Source organism: Bidens hawaiensis, unplaced genomic scaffold, assembly GCF_021521415.1.
Source record: "Bidens hawaiensis isolate Kalapana, Puna unplaced genomic scaffold, B.hawaiensis_p1.1 tig00000536_1, whole genome shotgun sequence".
In the NCBI taxonomy this organism is placed as follows: Eukaryota; Viridiplantae; Streptophyta; class Magnoliopsida; order Asterales; family Asteraceae; genus Bidens; species Bidens hawaiensis.
In genome coordinates, this window is record NW_027491034.1 from 3,689,693 (window position 1) to 3,712,102 (window position 22,410).

The window sequence follows — 22,410 nt, forward strand, 5'->3', positions numbered from 1 at the left end:
AATTAAGACTAAAGGTCTTAAGCCGGATTGTATATCCGACTAACAAATAGTTATACTCGTACTATAGGTGCGAGATAGCAAGGGAAAGACCCTCGGACGGTGTTTGAAGCCGATCCAAAATTGAAAGGGTGAATACGCCCCCAAACTTTACAAACTAGTTTTCAAACGAGTCAAATGAGTTATATGAAAATGATTTACAAGGGACTATGTGTTCCTAAAACTGTTATAAATAAGAGTATAAGCCTAGCCCTCAGGCTGTAGTATACGTTTGTCTGGATCCTTACATATGTGGTATTACGTGTTGGGCACATCGCACCACACCTGGTCGTATGATGCTTTCCTGCGGGGAGCATGACCATGTGTATACATACATGCACTTAACTAAGTCGAACGCTGCGTTGTTTGCTGAGGTATTTAGTGTAGAGACTCGAATTTATAATTGTGTTGTGTTAGCTTTGTTATTCCTAAGCCACGATGGGCTGAGGCAGGCGTATTCTCGAGGGGTAATAAAGTAAAAGAAAATATTTTTAGCGTCAGCATATTCACCAGCATTCGTCACTGACGTATATTCTTAACATTTTGCAGGTGATCAAGGTTAGGGCTTGGAGTATTGATCCGATGGCTCGGATCTTTTTGATAAACTTAAATATTAATGAATGGTGGTTTGTAAATAACAAGTAATACTTTTATTATAACTCAAACGGGTATTTTATAATCCCTTCTTTTGTTAAGTAAATATTATAAATTAAATCCACAACTTTTAAAAGACTTTCGGTTAAACCCGTAACTCTGATTTATTTACAATTGTGGTACCAACTGTTGGTCATACTCCTAGGCCTTAGATGGGGGTGTGACAGGTTGGTATCAGAGCCATCGATCTTAGCGAATTAGGTATTACAAGATAATACCTAAGCTTCTATCCAAGTATAGGAAAATTTCATTACTTGTTTATTTGAAATAGGGATAAGATAGGCTGGTAAACCTTTTCTTTCCCTCCTCATTCTAAACCACCCAAAATGTTAGATGTCGTTTAAGAGCATGATGGAGAACTATGTACGCAAGGCTAAGGATGCTGGAATCACCGAACCGCTATGCAAGGATAACATGAGTGAAGATTATTATGAGGCATTTTTCAATCAAGATGTGGAACATGATTTAACCAAACCATTTCAATACCCCGGTATTGAACAAAACCCGATCAATCTGCCTGACTATACACCATGGCAAGGATATCAAGCACCAAGACACTCAATCTACCATCCGCCAAGTATCCCAATGTATCATCCCTCTGAAGTTCCAACATACCATCCATCAGAGATCCTCACATACCAACCATCAGAAATACCACCGTATTACCCAACTGGATTTCCAACATACTTACCTCAAAATCCTCACCCATCATACGCTTTCCTCTCCAACCGACCAATCAAGGAGGAACCAAGATCTCCCTCATATGACTGAATGCAATGCCATTCCGATCAACGAAGATGGCATACTAGAAGCTCTGCTTTCGATTCTGTTGACTCCCGTCCCAACAATGGTGAATGACCCTCTCGTAAGCCAAAGATGAAAGTAATGATGCCCTATGAAAGTTTCCGAATGCCATCGATTGTGAAAGAGACTGCTCAACTCATGGAAGAGGAGGAACCTGAGGAAGAAGAAGAAGATCCCGAGGAAGAATCTAAGGAAGAACTGGAAGAGGAATACCCTGATAATCCCAATGAGATGTCAACACCAATGGAGGAATCACTCTCTTCCCAAAACTCAAGCTATGGTTCTATTGATCCTTATGTACAATACCTCGAGAAACTCAAGAACCAAGCTTCATCAAGTTTTCCACCTTTTCAAGGCACGATCCCGACGGAAGAAGAGCAAGCCAATGAAATTCGAGAACAAAACAAAGCTGCCGAAGCTTTCTTCCACTACTCATCCGATGTGACCGCATCCCCGTATCCAGAACCAAGGAATCATTATGACATGGTGATGATGGGATACCGCGACCCACCACCAAGATATGGATACTCCAATGAGATCCCATAGTCACAGGAACAACACTTGGACCGCGCCTTTCATGAGATGAACGATCTGAGGAAGAAGATAGCCGTTGATGGGAAGAAAAAGAAGAAGATAGAAGAGACGCTTCTTCGGAAATGCAACAAGTTAACCAAGGTGGTGAGAAAGTTCATGAGAGATTGAAGAGATGATGTGATGTAGAAGTTGTATGTGTAATTAAATCTTATGTGATGTGTGAACATGTAATAAAGGGCATTAAAACGTCCTAAGTCTTAAGGATAGGAAAGTATATATATCCGATAACGATATATATACAAGTGTGTTTGATGTAAAATTATATATATCAATTTTTGACATATATAAATATTATAATAAAACTTATGTTTAAAAGAATGAAATTTGTTAAATTTCAGATCTAAAAGAAATATTGAAAACAAAAGATAATGTCTCAACAAAGTAACAACATAGAGAATGCACAAAAAGAAGCTGAAATAAGAAAAGAAAAGGAGAAAGACCCCGAGAATAAACAAGATGAACCTATCCCTGATAAATATATGAGTCAAATACAGAAAATGATAAAGGATGCAGTTAGGGATAAATCTTTAGCTAGATCTCAATCGAAACATTCCAAACATTGTCAACCTGTTAATCTTTCCCATAAATCCGTTAAATCTCGACCTAAACCATATCACGTAGAAGAAAGTGTTCATGAGTCAAATGCGGATGGTGGGGTTAGGCAAGAATTCAAAAAGTTGAAAATAAGTGGTTGTTCGTTTAAGGACTTCAAGTATTTTGGACCCAAGGAGTTTCATGGTGACAAAGGAGCCATTTCGACCGTAAGGTGGCTAGAAGAGATGGAGTCAATAGTTATTATAAGCAAATGTTCTGATCAAGAGAAGATTCAATACTCAGCTCAAATGTTTAAAGGTGAAATATTAGAATGGTGGAACACAATGATCATGAGCAAGGGACGACAAACATTGTACAATCTCTCGTGGGAAGAATTCAAAGAAATGTTGATGGAGAAGTTCTGTCCGATGCATGAGACCGATCAAATTCAAACCAAATTCCTTAATCATAAGGTCATAGGAACAAATCTTTGGGAATACAATACTAAGTTCCACGAATATTGTCGTTTAGTTCCCCAGCTGGTTAACCCTGAGTCCAGCAAAGTCACACGTTATATATGGGGATTACCGCGGGAAATGCGCGACATGGTGAGGTCACACTTGCCACAAACCGACGACTCCGCGATGGAATTGGCTGGTTATCTGATGGGCAGCATGATCCGTCATAAAGAGGAGGATAAGAAGGTCGTGTCAACTAACGACCAGAGAAGGACTGGTGGAAGCACCCGATTTAAGGGAAAAGGCGTAAACCAACACCAAAATTGATTCAATTCTAATACCACGCCGTGCAAAACATGCAACAAATATCACCAAGGTCGATGTAACTATGCCCCGCCTACAAAGGTCTGTGATTCATGCAATCGACTTGGCCACGCAACGGCAGACTGTTGGAAGAAAAAGATGACCTGCTACAACTGCAAGGAGATGGGGCATTTAAGCTTCGAGTGTCCCAAGAACAAACCGGCGACTGGTGGTGCGGGTAGAAGTGGTCAAAACAAGAAAGGAAATGCAAGAGTCTTCGTACTCGACACGAAACAAGTTGCTGACATGCCGTAAACCATCACCGGTACGTTTCTAGTCATTGACACCTATGCTAGAGTTTTGTTCGATTCAGGTGCCAATCTAAGTTTTATAGATTATAATTTTTGTAGTCTATTAAAAGAACCTTTAACAAAGTTAAATAAAACTCTAAGCATCGAGACTGCTAGCGGCGAAATTGTCAAAATCTCCGAAGCCCTTGAAAACGGAAAAATTTTCTTAGCTGGTTATATTCTGTCTATTCATTTGTTGCCTATGACTCTTGCTGGTTTTGATATTGTACTTGGTATGGATTGGTTGTCCAGCACCCATGCTCGTATAATTTGCAATAGCAAAACTGTCGAACTTCATGCCCCCGATAAACGAACTATTCGAATTGAAGGGAACAAAGATGCTGGCCAAGTTAGCATAATTTCCATGATTAGGGCTAACAAATGTTTGAATCAAGGATGCTTAGCATTCATGGCCTACGTAACTGAGGAATCCAAGCCAAAGGAGATAAAGGACGTACCTGTAGTCTCCGACTTTTCTGATGTCTTTCCTGATGAACTTCCTGTAATCCCTCCCGATCGTGAAGTAGAGTTTAGGATCGATCTTATTCCCGGTACTGCTCCGATCGCAAAGGCACCATATCGTCTTGCTCCGACCGAAATGAAAGAATTAAAGAAACAATTTGATGAGCTTCTTGAGAAAGGCTTCATTCGACCGAGTTCATCACCATGGGGAGCGCCAATTCGATTCGTTAAAAAGAAGGATGGATCTATGCGTATGTGTATCGATTATCGTGCGTTAAACAAAGTCACAATCAAGAATCGCTATCCACTCCCTCGAATTGATGATCTTTTTGACCAACTTCACGGTAATAGTTTCTTTTCCAAAATCGATCTTCTTTCTGGTTACCATCAACTCAAAGTTCAATCCGAAGATATTCCGAAAACCGCTTTCCGAACAAGGTATGGCCAGTATGAGTTCACCGTTATGCTATTCGGACTTACTAATGCGCCAGCTGCGTTCATGGACGTGATGAATCGAATCTGCAAACCTTACTTGGATAAATTTGTTATTTTATTCATCGACGACATACTTATTTATTCTAAGTCCAAGGCTGATCATGAAATTCATCTCCGAACCTTACTTTAAATACTTAGAACCGAGAAGTTGTACGCCAAGTTCTCAAAATGCGAGTTCTGGTTGCACGAAGTGCAATTTCTTGGGCATGTCATAAATGTGAATGGTATTCAAGTCGATCCCGCTAAAATCGAAGCCATCTCAAAATGGGAAATTCCAAATTCGCCAACCGAGATCCGAAGTTTCTTGGGTTTGGCCGGCTATTATCAAAGGTTCATTGAAAATTTCTCTCGTATAGCTGTTCCTCTAACCTCTTTAACTCGTAAAAATATCAAGTATGAATGGGGAACAAAACAACAAGAGGTATTCGATATACTCAAACGAAAGCTTACACAAGCACCTATACTGGCCTTTCCAGAAGGTACCGAAGATTTCGTTGTCTTTAGTGATGCGTCTCATTCCGGTTTGGGATGTGTACTAATGCAATGCAAGAAAGTAATCGCTTATGCCTCTCGTCAACTCAAGGTGCACGAAAAGAACTATACAACTCACGATCTAGAGTTAGGCGCCATAATCTTTGCATTAAAGATATGGAGGCACTATCTCTATGGAGTAAGATTTATCGTGTATACCGACCATAAGAGCTTAAAGCATATCTTCGATCAAAAAGAGCTTAATATGCACGAACGACGATGAATGGAAACCCTCAACAACTACGACTGCGAGATCGTTTACCATGTAGGCAAAGCCAACGTCGTGGCCGGTGCCTTAAGTCGTAAGGAGCATGAAAAGCCAAAAAGAGTCTGAGCTTTAAGGTTAGAACTTCAAGTCTATCTTCTCGAACAAATCAAATCTGCCCAAATTCAAGCGATCAATGAAAACAAGATCTCCGACGAAAAACACAACGACACCATTGACTCGCTAGTCAAGGGTGACGATGGTATCCTTAGACTTGGTAATAGGTTTTGGGTACCAATCGTTGTGGACTTACGTGAGAAAGTTATGAACGAAGCTCATAAGTCCAAGTATATGATGCACTCCGGTAGTGACAAAATGTACCAAAATATCAAACCGAACTACTGGTGGAATGGGATGAAAAAGGATATAGCTTCGCATGTTGCGAAATCTTTAACTTGTTTGAAAGTCAAGACTGAACACCAAAAGCCTTCAGGATAGCTTCAGCAACCTGAACTTCCCGTATGGAAGTGGGAGTTAATTACTATGGATTTCATTACCAAACTCCCTAAAATGATTCGACAACATAATGCTATTTGGGTTATCGTGGATCGATTGGCAAAATCCGCGTATTTTATACCCATCAATGAATCGTACTCAATGGATAGACTAGCGCGTATTATCGTGCTTTGCATGGTGTACTGCTGTCAATAATCTCTAAACGAGACAGTTGTTTTACGTCTCACTTCTGGAAAAGCTTCCAACAAGCCTTAGGCACAAAGTTAAACCTTAGCACCGCCTATCATCCACAAACTGATGGGCAAAGCGAAAGGATAATTCAAACGTTGGAAGACATGCTCCGCGCTTGTGTGCTGGTCTAAAACCGGAAACAATCAATTATCTGGACCCGAGATAGTCTAAGAAACCACCGACAAGATCCTCCAAATCCGAGAACAACTTAAGATGACACGTGATCGCCAAAAGAGTTACGCCGATGTCCGTCGTAAGCCGTTGGAATTCAATGTTGGTGACAAAGTTCTTTTGAAAGTCTCGCCCTGGAAAGGCGTCGTTCGTTTCATAAAGAAAGGAAAGCTAAGTCCTCGATTCACTGGACCCTTTGAGGTACTCGAACGAATTGGTACTATTGCATACCGTTTACGACTGCCCGAGGAAAATCAAAGGATACACGATGTATTCCACGTTTCGAATCTGCGTAAATGTTTAACCGATGAATCTTTATCTATGCCATTAAAAGACGTCTAAATAAACGAAAACTTAGAATTCGTAGAATGTCCAATTCAAATAGAAGATTAAAAAAAAAAAGAAATTGAAAAAGCGAACATTGAAAAATGTTAAAGTAAAATGGGACTCACGAAGAGGGACCGAGTATACATGGGAACTCGAATCAGAAATGATAAAGAAATACCCCCATCTATTTTAATGAAGCAATCTCGAGGACGAGATTTATTTCAAGGTGGGGAGGATGTAACATCATGAAAATTTCGAGTTCAAAATGTCAAGATTTTCAAAGACAAGGGACAAATTCCGCCAATTTCCAAACCTTAGGGTTTAAAAATAAAAACTCTTATTTTCTGTCCCATAGCAATACGTGACGAGAGAAAGGACAATCCCATCGCGTATCGTGAAGGGCATAGTCGAACCTTCTAGAAGAAGGTCAACGGCGATACGCGATCGTCGTGGAACCTACGTCATCGCGTATCGCGATGACGTGGCCTGACACCTCAGGCACAAGTTCTGCCATGTGTCCACACGTGGCACACTGTCTGCCACGCGGCGACACGTGGCATACCTATATGGTGAATGGCCTGGGCTACGTTGTGACACGCAATGGGTGACCAGGTTTTGCCTATAAATAGCAAGTCTGGGATTCTCATTCCACATCCCAAATCAGCTCATTCCTCTCTCTCTCTAACATCTCACTAGAACTCCTTAATCAAACCCTCGATCCACCTCGAAAACCGTGCCTGATTCCTCGATTTCCGTGTTAGTTTCCTCGAAGTTCGTGCCATCTTCCACCGACGTACCGACCAGGAAGGTGTTTGTTATCCCTCTACATCATGATGGTTAATCTTGTAAGACGTTCCGACAAGTGGTGAAGCATTGGTGTTTATTGTTTGGCGTGCCAAAGAAAGAGTAACGAGGAAAAGTGTTGATCGAGAAGGTGAAGCGGCGTTGGAGTGCTGCTCGAGTAGTTAGAGTTCTCATAAGCCAACAAGGTAGGCGAACGCCGAAGAAAATAATAATAAAATATTATAAAGACTTAAGCCTTAAGTCGAGGTTATACTCGATACCTCGATAAAAGAAAAGAAAAGAAAATATAACAAAGAAAGAATAAAAAAGAAATTATAAATATGTATATATGTGTGTAAGTATATATATATTCTTTGTTATAAATATTATTTAAGGAATAAATAACTATTCTTAAATAATAAAGAAAAAGAAAAGAATACGTTTCTTAGAGAGAAAGACACGTAGGGTTTTATAAATAAACTAAAGGTTTATAAATTACTTTTAAACTAAAGGTTTTAAAGTAAAAGAGATTTTGGACTAAAGATCCATCGAGGTAAAGATTATAAATTAAGACTAAAGGTCTTAAGCCGGATTGTATATCCGACTAACAAATAGTTATACTCGTACTATAGGTGCGAGATAGCAAGGGAAAGACCCTCGGACGGTGTTTGAAGCCGATCTTAAATTGAAAAGGTGAATACGCCCCCAAACTTTACAAACTGGTTTTCAAACGAGTCAAATGAGTTATATGAAAATGATTTACAAGGGACTATGTGTTCCTAAAACCGTTATAAATAAGAGTATAAGCCTAGCCCTCAGGCTGTAGTATACGTTTGTCTGGATCCTTACATATATGGTATTACGCGGTGGGCACATTGCACCACACCTGGTCGTAGGACGATTTCCTGCGGGGAGCACGACCATGTGTATACATACATGCACTTAACTAAGTCGAACGCTGCGGTGTTTGTTGAGGTATTTAGTGTAGAGACTCGAATTTATAATTGTGTTGTTTTAGCTTTGTTATTCCTATGCCACGATGGGCCGAGGCGGGTGTAGTCTCGAGGGGTAATAAAGTAAAAGAAAATATTTTTAGCGTCAACATATTCACCAGCATTCGCTGCTGACGTATTTTCTTAACATTTTGCAGGTGATCAAGGTTTGGGCTTGGAGTATTGAAGTGCTCAAGATATCCGATGACTCGGATCTTTTTGATAAACTTAAATATTAATGAATGGTGGTTTGTAAAAAACAAGTAATACTTTTATTATAACTCAAACGGGTATTTTATAGTCCAGTCTTTTTTAAGTAAATATTATTAATTAAATCCACAACTTTTAAAAGACTTCCACTTAAACCCGTAACTCTGATTTATTTACAATTGTGGTACCAACTATTGGTCATACTCCTAAGCCTTAGATGGGGGTGTGATAGGGATCTCCTAGTCACCATGTATGAATGGAACCAGACACATGTATACTCTTAATCAGAGTGTCTGTTTCTTATTATTGTAACACAAGGTTTTAAAGATTAGTAAATCTTATGCAAGCATTCTGACTCTAAAAGAGTTTGTAAAGGTTTAGGGCATATTCACCTTTTCTGTTTATAATCAATTTCTGATACCGATTCCTGTTTTCTGTTTTCTGCTTCTTGTTTTGTTACCTCAGGCCTATAGTACGAGGAGAACCTTTGTATAAATAACTAGATCATCGATCTAGCTTCAGACCTTTAGTCTGTTTAAATAGCTTTAACCTTGATAAAATCATTTGTTTATATAAAACATTTGGGCCTTTAGTCCCTTTCTTTATTTACCAATTATATGTTTGTTTCTTCTTCACGAAGAAACATATATACTGAGTTTCTTCTTCAAGAAGAAACATTAAATTCTTAATTATAATCTCTTGTATATATATTATATTTCTTAGTCATAAAGAAATACTATTTGGACTATAACCTTTGTATGTACAGGCTTACGTTTCTTAATCAATAAGAAACAACCTTTGTTTAAGAAAAGTTATTTAATGCTTAATTGTAATCAAGGTTCGGGCTATACCCTCGACTATGGTCTTAGCCATTTATAAAAATAAAATAATAACTTAGACAGAACCCGTACCTCACACGGGTATTCGGAGCTAGATATTTATCACCCATCGGGCAGCACTTCTACTCTATGTCGTGTATCGGGACTTAAACCGTCAGAACTTCGGAGCTTGGCACGTACTACGAGATTGGAACGCAAAACGATGTGCGCCGATTGTCATGATTTTTAGGCACTTACTTCGAGAAAACGTCGGGTATCGGCACGAATTACGAGGTGATGATTGTCGGGTCGGTGGCACGCAAAACGAGGTAGAGCGAGAGAATATTCTAGAGAGTGAGTGGAAGGTGTGTGGGAGATTGATGTCGTGGCCTCCCCTTTTATAGGCAATTTTACACTCCATCGCGATACGCGATGGAGTTATTCATGTGATCGTCACGTATCATGACGCCACAATTCTGCATGAATGCCACGTCTTGACACGTGGCCTGCCACAAGTCGCCACGTGGTGGACATGCGTCCTCTGTTTTCAGACCACGTCATCATGCATCGCGTCGCAAAGTGCCACATTGCGCCCAACGCCCTTCGCCGTCGCCTTCGCCATCGTCCTCGTCGTCGCCCGAGCCCGAGTTCGTGCGTGTGTGTGTCGGGTGCTCAGTATCCTCTGCTAGGACCACTAGGTGCATGCTTGGCATAAAAGAATAATACTATGGAAACTCTACTCCTTATAAAGAGCTTCCATTTCTTTACCACTTTCCATGTGAGATGGATTCCATTTTCCTTATTTATACCCAAGTTGAATGCTTCCACTTTCTTGCATCCTTCCATGTGTGATGAAGTTTCTTTTTCTTATTTCCTTCATGTGAGAAGACTTAACTTAGGAAATCTTTTTATTTCTTTATTTCTCTTATATTTCCTTATTAAAATTTTTCCCATTACTTGTCTTTGAGATTATTATTGATCCTTTAACTTTATTAATTTGTCAAATTTGGACCGAAATTTTGTGGATGTTAGAAAATATTTTATACTTGAGTCTTATACCACAAACGTTATTGTATACTTTACTTAAATAAATGCTAGATTTGGTGTTCAATGCTTAAATGCTTATATGCTAATGTGTTTACCGCTTTTGGTTGGTTGATTCATAAATCCGAGTATATTAGGCATCCCCTTATAGAAAGGTGTCGTTAATGTATTCTTATTAACGATTTCATATAGAAAGGGTTATAGAAAGGGTTGATTCCCAATCGCGATGATCTTCGTACTTGTATATTCGACGAAGCTCACAAGTCGTGGTATTCCGTTCATCCTGGTGCGGATAAAATATTTTCGATCTTCGTGCTACCTTTTGGTGGTCGGGTATGAAAAAGGGCGTAGTGTTGTATGTATATACATGTCTTACTTACTCAAAAGTCAAAGCCGAACATCAAAGAACTTTTGGTCTACTCGAGAAACCACCGATTCCCGTTTGGAATGAGAAGACATTGCTATGGACTTTATCACTAAACTACCCAACACCCAAAAATAAAACAATAGTATTTGGGTGATCATCGATCGTTTAACCAAGTCTGCTCATTTCATTCCGATCCGCTAGAAGTACTCTGTCGAGCAACTTGCTCAAATCTATGTTCGAGCAATTGTGTGCCGACACGGTTTACCATTGTCTATAATCTCCGATCGCAATGCTCGTTTTACTTCTCATTTTTGGCGATCACTTCAAGAAACTTTGGAAACAAGTCTCGATCTTAGCACTGCTTATCATCCTCAAACGGATGGACAATCCGAACATACAATTCAAACACTCGAGGATATGCTATGAGCGTGTGTTCTTGATTTCGGTGGGAATTGGGATTCTCTGATTCCTTTCATCGAGTTTTCTTATAATAATAGTTTTCATTTTAGCATTGGTAGGGCTCCTTTCGAAGCTCTTTACTGTCGTAAATGTCGTTCTCCGATTAGCTGGAACAAATTCGGTGAAGTTCAAATCACGGGACCTGAAATGGTCCAAGAAGCCACCGACGTTATCGATCAAATAAGTAAGAATCTAATGTTGAAGATCAAGCCGCTAGAAGTCGTCAAAAGAGTTACGCCGACAAATAGCGAAAACCGATCGAATTTAATGTTGACGATCTTGTCCTTCTAAAAGTGTCTCCTTGAAAGGGGGTAGTCCGTTTTGGAAAGAAGGGAAAACTAGCTCCTCGTTTCGTTGGACCTTTCATGATCCTCGAAAGGGTTGGGAAAGTAGCTTATTGACTTGAACTACCAGCGGATCTTACCGGTGTTCATCCGACGTTTCATGTTTCAAACCTTAAAAAGTGCTTAGCCGAGGGTAATCTCCATATACCTCTCGAAGAAGTACATGTCGATGAGTCAATGATCATGGTTGAACGACTCGTTGAGATCATGGATCGCAACGAGAAGAAAACCAAGCGTAGTCGTATTTAGTTAGTCAAAGTTCGATGGGAATCACGGCATAGCGTGAAGTTCAATTGGGAACGAGAAGACACTATGAAGGAGAAGTATCCACACTTGTTTGCATTATCATCTTTATCTTAAATTCGGGACGAAATTTCCTAAAGTAGGGGATACTGTGACATTTGTCAATTTCGGGTCCTATTTGTATTCGTTTTGTATTCGTATATCATGTAAACCGAAATCTTTGATATAATCAAAATGATGGATTTTGTGTTACATTATTGTTTTATACTTGTCGAGTTTCAAAAACATCCTTTTCGGTCCTTCAAACGCCCTAAAAACGCTTTAAAACAACTCCAGGGGCCAAATCTGCCATTTTTGCAAAGTTTGAAAAGTCTGGCACCCACCCCATTACGATACACGATGGGTGAGGACCTATGCCCGTTGCGTTGTGGGACCACCTGCAGGTCAGCATGTTTGTTTGTTGGTTGTTTGTGCTATTATCCAATCCGAATTTTGACCATTAGACCTCATGCTTAACCCTATCAATCTTATTCTATTTATACCCACCCTCATGCTTCATTAATCCCTGCTCATACTTCATCTTCTCTCTCAAATTCAAGAGTTTTAAGGCGGTTTTCTTTGTTCTTGGCAATTTGACTTTCAAAAGTCAAACTTACCATAATACTTGATTATAAATAACATAATACTACTTATAACATATGGCACAACATATATATAATATACACCCCTTGTTACCTTTGGTGGTCACTTCTCCGGTCTCGGTCGGTCGAGTGTCGGGCCTCGTAAAACAAGGCTTCATGAAGGACTCTCGTGGTCCTTGATATATATATATATATATATATATATATATATATATATATATATATATATATATATATATATATATATATATATATATATATATATATATATAACTTGTTTAAGCTTACTAACCATGCTTAACTTCTGCTCATTTTGGTTTGTATATCATATTTATGAAGTTCTATGGTTATGGGTTTGTAGAGACTAGCCTCGGTTTAACCGTAAATAGCTCTAAACCGTAAGCCGAACTTTGTTTACTAGTTTTGTTAAATAATAGTATAAACATGTTTTATGTTAGATTTAAGTTTCTAAAATCAATTTTATGAGTTCTATGGTTATGGGTTTGTAGAATCTAACCTTGGTCTTTACCTGAAACAAGATCCGAACCGAAAACCAAACTTTTGTTTAAAGATTTTATTGTTGACTTTTTGAATGTAAAACTTAAGTATCATCATTTATAAATATTATACAAGTTCTTTGATGTTTGGGCATGTAGTAACCATTCTTGATCTTATTCCGAGATGGAAACCGAACCAAAACAAACCCAACCGATTTCACTCGCTTAAGACACAAAAGTGTGTTTCTTGCTATCAAGACTTGTATATTTCTCTAAAAATACTTTATAAACTGAATTTTATTAATTTATTAAAGTACTTGGAATGTTGAATCCAACTTGATCTTATAACAAAGTTTGGACCGAAAAACCGAACATCCGCTTAACGGACGTTGTTAGTTCTAAAACAATAGAACTACATAGTTGGTTAAGTCTTATTAAATTTTATTGAGTTCTCTCATAAAATTCATTATTTGGAAAGTTGACTTTGGGTTTGACCAATTATCAAGACCCAAACCAACAACCCGAACACTCGTTAAAACCCGTTTTAGTATCTGTATTATAAAGGGACTTGCATTCTTGCATTTTTACCCACCTTATTACTTAACATATGTTGAGTAAATATTAAGGGCTAGATACTTCAACCCGGTTTCGAGCAAACTTTTCTTTGTAAAAGACTATTATTATAATTTCTTAATTATTTACATTTTTTAAACCTTAAACTTAAAATTGTTTGCATTTCTTATCATTTACTTTATTTAAAGACTTCCAAGACAACTTTTCTAATACAAGACTTCTTTTCTTTTAGGCTTCGTTCATTAAACCCGTCATTCAGGTTAATATCCAAATCATCAATCTTTCAAGTTTATTACTTGAACGTGAGTACTTTCATGCCCCGTTTCCATCTTTCGTTTTGGGGGTGATATTGCATACTTATTTAAACTAAATGTTTTATACTTGAGTCTTAAACCACAAACTTTATTTTATACTTTACTTAAATAAATGCTCGATATGGTGTTCTATGCTTACCTGCTTATATGCTAATGTGTTTACCGCTTTTGGTTGGTTGATTCATAAATCCGAGTATATTTGGCATCCCCTTATTGAAAGGTGTTGTTAATGTATTCTTATTAACGATTTCATATAAATCTTAGTCTATTTGGTATTCTCTTATAGCAAGGTGTCGTTAATGTATTCTTATTAACGATTTCATTATCTAAATAGTTGCTATTATTTATTGTTTTGTATACAAGTTGTGGAATTTCCTATTATATACATATTGATCAAAACTATGAAATTGCTCACCAACCTTTTTGTTAACAAATTCTATTTTATGCAATGTTACAGGTTTGAATTTAGGTTGACTTGAGACTCGAAGAAAAGGTTATCAAGACTATTAGGATATTAGCAAAATGAACAATATATTAATTTCTATGATTTGAATTCGGTTATTGTATGAACATGTTTTGTGACTTTTATGATTTTATGAATTTAAATGAGTTGATTAAATATTGTCACTTTAATAGTGTCTTGTGTTTTGGGTAATCCGTTGCACCCCGGCATGTTCCGCCACCTTTGGTCGGGTTGTGACAAAAACAAATCAGATTAATGGGTTGTGGTTTAATGACTTTTGGGTGACTAGTCCGGATAAGTTAAAAGATAGTATCAAATGCTTCTTTGACGAAAATTTCTCAGAACCGGTTTCTGAGAGGCATATTTTTTTCAACACGGGCATGCCTAAACTTTTAAACATACACGCTGAAAATTTAGTGGCTCCTTTCACAAATGAAGAAATTAAAAGAGCGGTATGGGATTGTGGTGGGGATAAAGCGCCCGGCCCAGACGGGTATACTTTCAAATTCATAAGACGTTTTTGGAATCTTTTCGAGAAGGATGTATTAGATGTCATGAAGAATTTCTATGAACACGATAAGATTAGTAATGGGTGTAACTCAAGATTCATTACCCTTATCCCGAAAGTGAACGATCCACAAAAAATTGATGCATTTCGCCCTATTAATCTCATTGGTTGTATTCCAAAAATAATTACAAAAGTTCTAGCAAACCGTTTGAAATTGGTGATGGGCTCGATCATCGGAGAGCTACAATCAGCTTACGTGTCAGGAAGAAACATAACAAATGGTGCTCTTATTCTTAATGAGGTGGTCTAAAGGTGCAAAAAAGTTAATAAGAGGGCTATGATTTTCAAAGTCGACATCGACAAAGCATTCGATTTGGTTAATTGGCGTTTTTAGATAGCATACTCTCCCAGATGCGCTTCACGAAAAATTGGCAGTTGTGGATTAAAGGTACATTGGTTTCGGCCAGGTCTTTAGTTTTAATAAATGGGGCTCCGATAAACAAGTTCAATATACATAGAGGTGTACAACAAGGTGACTCTCTTTCACCATTTTTGTTTATTATCGCCATGGAGGTCTTTAATGTTGCTATGAACTCTGCTTTGTCTGAGGGTCTATTCAAAGGAATTCAATTACCATGTGGCGGTCCGCTTATTTCACATCTATTTTATGCGGACTACGCTGTCTTCATTGGTGAATGGTGTGACTCGAACTTCAAAAATCTTAATCGAATTTGGGGTAGGGGTGTTCAACGAATCGAATTTCGAATATTCGAATTTATTCGAATCGAATTATTCAAGTTTTTAAATTTTGAAGCTGGATTCGAATTCGAAATAGATTTGACAAATTCTATTCGATTCGATTCGAATTCAGAATAGCTAATTCGAAATTCGATTCGATTCGAAAATAAAGTTCGAATCGAATTCGAATCGATTCGATTTCAGTTAAAAAAATATATTTCAATTTCAAAACACTATAAATTTGAGTTTTTTAACAATAAAAAGTATAAGTCTATAAAATAAATAAATCATCTAAAGTTATCAATGTCCAATTACATTAATTATTAACCAATATGATTCACTTTTTATTGTTAATATCTATAACTCGAGAGATTAATGTAGTTTATCTTTTCATAAGTATGTATATATATAATAAAAATAAACTATATAATTTGAATTCGAATTTCGAATCGAATACGAATTTATAATCATAAATTCGTATTCGATTCGAAATTTGATTACTAAAATCGAGTTCGAACCGAATCGAATTTGAATGACTGAAAATAGAATTCGAACCGTCAAATTCGAATGAGAATCGAATAGAATTTTGAGTTATTCGAGTCCGATTCGAATACTGAATACCCCTAATTTGGGATGCTTTTATATGACTTCGGGTCTAAAGGTAAATCTTAGAAGAAGTACAGTGTTCGGGTTTAAGGTGGAACCGAATATAATTAGTAACATGGCCAGTTTGATGAATTGTAAATCTGGCAAGCTTCCTTTTCTACATCTTGGACTACCAATCGGGGCAAATATGAGTTTAGTTAATAGTTGGAAGCCAATTTTGGATAAGTCTGACTCAAAGTTATCAAAATGAAAAGCAAATGTGTTGTCGTTTGGGGTTCGTTTAACCCTGATCAGATTGGTGTTGGGTAGTTTGGGACTATACTACTTCTCTTTATTCAAGGCGCCGATTAACGTATTAAAACAACTTGAAAGTAAAAGAAGAAAATTCCTTTGGGTTGGGGTTGATACGAAGGAGAAAATTAGTTGGGTGGCATGACACAAGATACTTCTTGATAAAAAATGTGGGGGTCTTGGGGTAAGAAGTATAAAGCGGCTAATACGGCTCTCCTTGCTAAATGGTGGACTCGGTATAAAAACGATCTAAATTCTTTGTGGGTGAAGGTTATATCTTCAGTCCATCAAGGATCGAACACGTAGGATTCGATTCTGGTAAAAAAAATCTTTGGGTGGTACATGGAATCAAATTGCTAGGTTGGTGATTAAAGGCCCGAACGGTTATGTTTGTAATCAAGATAAGGTAAATGTTCGGTTTGACAAGGGGGGATAAAACCCTCCTTTGGCTTGACGTTTGGGCTGGAAATTTGCTTCTGAAAGCCCGTTTTCGTCTTATTTTTTCTCTAGAGACAAAAAAGGACGTTTTGGTTATAGAATGTTTTGAGTCGATGAACAGGGTTAGAAATTGAATTTGGAGGTAGCGTAGAGCTCCTAACATTGTCCAACAAAGGTTAGAATTGGAAGAATGTGTATTACTAATTTCAAATGTGGGGTCGTTGGACATTCCAGACGTTTGGAATTGGAAGGGTGCTGATGGATCGACTACTGCCTTCTTGACGAAGACACTCAGGTGGGAGATTGACAACGTGGATCAGCAGCCTGTTGATGACGATACATGGCATAAATGGGTTCCCATAAAGGTAAATTGCTTCATATGGAGTTTGGTGCTAGATCGGATCGCTTTCAAAGAAGCGTTATCGGTTAGAGGGGTTAATGTTGGAGAGCTTGGGTGTGTTTTATGTGGTTTACAGCCAGAATCCTCAATTCATCTTATGGTTAATTGTAGAATGTCTAGATGGGTATGGTCTATCATACTCAATTGGATAAAGGTTCCTTATCTTGGTTATTTTGGCTTAGTGAAAGAACTATTAGAATATCCAGGTAAATATAAAATATATGTGGGTGAATGCCATGCTGTGAAAGCTATTGCTGTTGTGACGAGTTGGGCGATTTGGGTATCTCGAAATGACATGATTTTTAGCCAAAAAGCGTTCTCCATTGCCAAAGTGATAAATGATATTAAAGTGACTTCTTTTCTTTGGGTCAAACATAGAGGCAAAAATCCTTCAATAGATTGAGAGAAGTGGTGCAAATTTAGTTTTATTAACTTTCCCTTATTTGGAGTAACTTTGTAGGTTTGGTGGCTAGTTGTTTTTAATTTTTGTTTCCGTTTTATTTGAACGTTTGTATTTGTGTAGGGCTCTCGTCTTCTGTGAGATGCCTTTTTCTTCCATTTATTATATTTGGCCTTTCAAAAAAAAAAAAATAATAAAGGCTACACTCAGAAGAAACTCATAAGTGGTGAGAAAACCCATTGACCCAACCTAAAACCCCTTATTTCCTTAATTTTCTTTTATTACACGTGAGACTTAAACCCGTTCATCTCCATTCCCTTTTTAAATGAACTGTTAAGTTAATCAATTATATATAATTAAGAAAATATAACAATATTATTTATACAAATACACAATCAATTAATTATTTTATTTGCAACAAACAAAACTTCCAGATATATTTGTCAAAATAAAATTCGCTGGTACAAAACATGAAAACAGTTGTCTAAGAGATGAAAACAGTTGTCTAAGAGGTGAGTCGAGCCATCTTCAGTTCAACACTTCAACTTGACTAGATATCAAATTACTGGACCAAAAATGTTTTCTGAATGGCCAACAAAGTCACTTTATTAAAACATACAACTCAAGTTTACAAACATACCAACATAAGAAGACGCTATAAATGAACCTAAAAAGAAAAAAAAACACACCAGAGTTAAATACAATTACCCCACTACACTGAAAATCTAATCCAATCCGCCCATGAGATCTAAAAACCACCCGACCTATAATTAACCCAAAGAAAACAAAGCGCTTTAACATCCTTCACAACATTTTCCACCGTAACCATCAAACTATTAGACACCATATCATTCCTTGCATCCACAAGCACCATAACGTAACAAGATAAACCGCGTAAAAAACCTTCGCCTCTCTCTTTGAAAACTTAGTATATTTATGGAGCTCGATAATATCCTGGACGCCAAAAGCAAACATATTTGATACTTTTCACCATGTGGAAATAACTTGCCAATCAACACGTGACATAGACATGTCGGGTCGCTTCTTCCAACACTCCACAAGCGGGGCAGTCTAAGGATCAAATGAGATGTTCCATTTGGCCAATAAAGTCAAGAATGGACAAAAAATAGAGCGTAAACGTAGTTCAATTTTTATTTTTAAATAGAACAATATAACTACTTAAATAAAACAAGGATAATAATATGCTTAATTTGAGTTGGCTAAACAAAATGTTTTTTTCAAAGGTCAACAACAACAACCATACCCAGTAGAAATCTCATCAATAGCAAAGCCGCGAGCAGAGTCTGAGGAGGGTGAGATGTAGGCAAGCCGTACCTCCATCCCAAAGAATAGAGAGGTTGATTCCAGATAGACCCCCGGCTCGAAGACCATATGCATGGGACCAAGTAAAAGAAACACAAAGTTCAACGCTAAACCTTTAGACCTTAAAGGAAAAACATATACCTATAATAAATAAATAAATAAATAAATAAATAGATAAGTAATAGTATAATACTTAAAGTAATCTGTAATAAAAATAGTGATATTAGTAATGAATACTAACTAAGTGTTACAAAAAACTAATTTGAGAATAGGATATTATAGTAATATATCATTTATCACTCGAAATAAGGTAACAAAAGCCCCTTATGATAGGATTCTAATCCAAAGTCTACATGTCTCCTAAAAGTCCTTAACCTTAATCCTACGTCTCCAAGAATTTTTATCCTCAATCATGTCCACAGAGAGGTGCAAATCTAGCAAATCATGCTTAATCCTCTCGACCCAAGTCAATTTGGGACGTCCTCTTTCTCTCTTCCCCTCTATATTAATAGTTTCTACTGATCGAACGCAATCCGACGTCTCTCTTGTCTTCACATGTCCAAACCATCTTAATATCCCTTCTCATATTTTAACTGATATGCTAGCCACCCCTTATCTCTCTTGAAAAACAGAATTTCTTATTCGGTTTAATCTTGTGTGCCCACACATCCACCTTAGCATTCTCATCTCTACTACCTATAGCTTATGCGCATGTGACTTCTTGATGGCCCAACAAGTTGTACCATATAATGTAACATCACGAAAATATCGTATTAAAAATGCCCAATTTCAAAGTCCAAGGACAAAACTTGAAAATCTGTTTTTCTGTCTGTTCGCGATACGCGATACCTCGAGACCCAACGTCATCGCGTATCGCGATGACGTGGTTTGACAACAGACACGTGCCCCGCCACGTGTCCCCACGTGGCACTGAGTAGCCAGCCACGTGGCACACGTGGCAAAGCTATATGGCGATTCATCAAACCTAGTCGCGATACACAACGGCCTTTCTTTGGCCCATCGCGTATCACGATCCATAAAAATATTAATTAAGGATCCGTTAACCCATCACTATACGCGATGGATCCTTAACAAGACCCATCGCGTACAGCGACGGGTCACCTGATAAGCGGCTATAAATAGGGCCACCCGCCCCTCTCATTGCATCACAACTTTCATACACCACTTTCTCTCTCTAGAAAACTCACTCTCTCACCACCTAGATAAGCGTGCCTGACCCTCCTCGTAATCTGTGCCCAAAAACGACACTACCTCGAAATCCAATCCACACACCCACAATTTTGCCTTTAAGTACGTGCTATCAAGAAACGACCCGACGCCCGTCTCGAAGTGCGTGCCGACGACGATTGACGACTAGCGAACCTCGATTTGCGTGCCAAGGAAGCGTTGATCAAGATTTTCGAGAAACGTGAAGGTGTTGAGGTGCTTCCCAAGAGTCTACGAAAATCATAAGCCAAGAAAGGTAGGGGTAATGCTCGAATAAAATATTAATAAAAGGCTTAAAGCCTAGTCGAGGGTATACTAGATATCTCGAGCGAATAAACAAAATAACATATAACAAAGAAAATATAAATAAAAAATACGAATGTTACGTAATTCTTTGTTATTAATATTATTTAAGTTTATTATTTAAATAATATGTATGAGTATAAAGTATACGTTTTTCGAGAAGGAGAACCATAGTGTTAATAAATAAGTAAAACTAAAGGTTTAAACTTATAAAATAAAGAAAAGACATTTTGAACTAAAGGTTCATAAATAAAATATAATCGAGGTAAAGATTATACAAAAAGAGACTAAATGTCTTAAGCTAGACTAAAGATCTAGTAATAGCAAAAGGTTATATTCGTACTATATGTCCGAGATAGCAAAAGAAAGATTACCCGGTTAGTGAAGTGAAGCTGGTCATTTGAAAAGGTGAATACGCCCAAATTTTATAACTTATTTAATCGAGTTAAAAGAAATTGATTACATGAGATTACGTATCTCTAAAACATTATAAACAAAAGTAATCGTTGGCCCTCAGGCTATCGTGTACGTTTGTTTGGATCCTTACATATGTGGTTAGACGGTGGGCACACCGCGCCACACCTGGTTATATGCCTACGCCACTATGGGCCTGACCTAAGTTACATCCGAGATAGGGTAATCATGTGTATACTGATGGTAGCTAAGTAATCTCGAACGCTGCAGTGTTTGCTAAGCGGTTTCGAGTAGAGCTTAAGTTTGTAATTGTGTTTTATATTTTTAACTTGATTATTCTTAAGCCACGATGAGTCAAGACCTAAGTTATGTCTCGAGGGGTAATTTAGTAAATAAAAATATGTTATGCGTTAGCTTATTCACCAACATGTTTTGCTGACGTACTTTCAAACTGTTTTACAGGTAACGAAGGATAGACCCGCTTGAAAAATCGAAGTCCTCAATAGGCGATCTGATTGCTCAGATCATTTTGTTAAACTTTAAAATATGTAAGTGGTGGTTTGATAAACAAGTAATCATTTTGTAAACATTAACGGGCATTTTTAAATCCTGTATTTTGTTATTTAAATATTAATATTTTAATCCACGCAATAATTTCCGCACTTAACCCATAACTCTGATTTATTTACAAAAATGGTACCAACTGCGAGTCACACTCCTAGGCCCAAGATAGGGGTGCGACATATGACATCGCAGGTCTAACTATGACCCTATAAAATTTACCCTTTATACTGGTTGCGAATCTCCTGTCGCTGCCCTCTATTTACTTTATCCTATTTGGACACGGTGGGCCACGTCACTTTCTATTGCCCCATCACTCTGGACAAACGATTCTAGATACTTGAACCTCATTACCCGAGAAACCACTTGGTCTTCTATGGTAATCTGGATCTCCTCAGTATCGGTTATCGCGCTAAAAGTCACAATGGAGATACTCGGTCTTAGAGGGACTAATCCTTAAACCTTTCCTTTATAAAGCTACTCGTCACTCCTCTAACCTCATGTTCAGATCTTGTTTTCTCTCAGCCACTAACATAATATCGTCTATGAACATCATGCACTACATAACTGTCTCCTGAATCAACTTTGACAACTTGTCCAAGATTACTTCAAAAAGGAACGGGCTCAGTGCTGACCCCTGATGAAGGCCTACCTCCAACGTGGATAACTCAGTATCCCCCATCGGTGCATGGACGCTTGTTGTAGTGTTGGCATACATATCCCTTACCATCTCTATATATTTCCAAGGGATCCCCCTGCCATCAAGGCTATCCCAAAGCAGT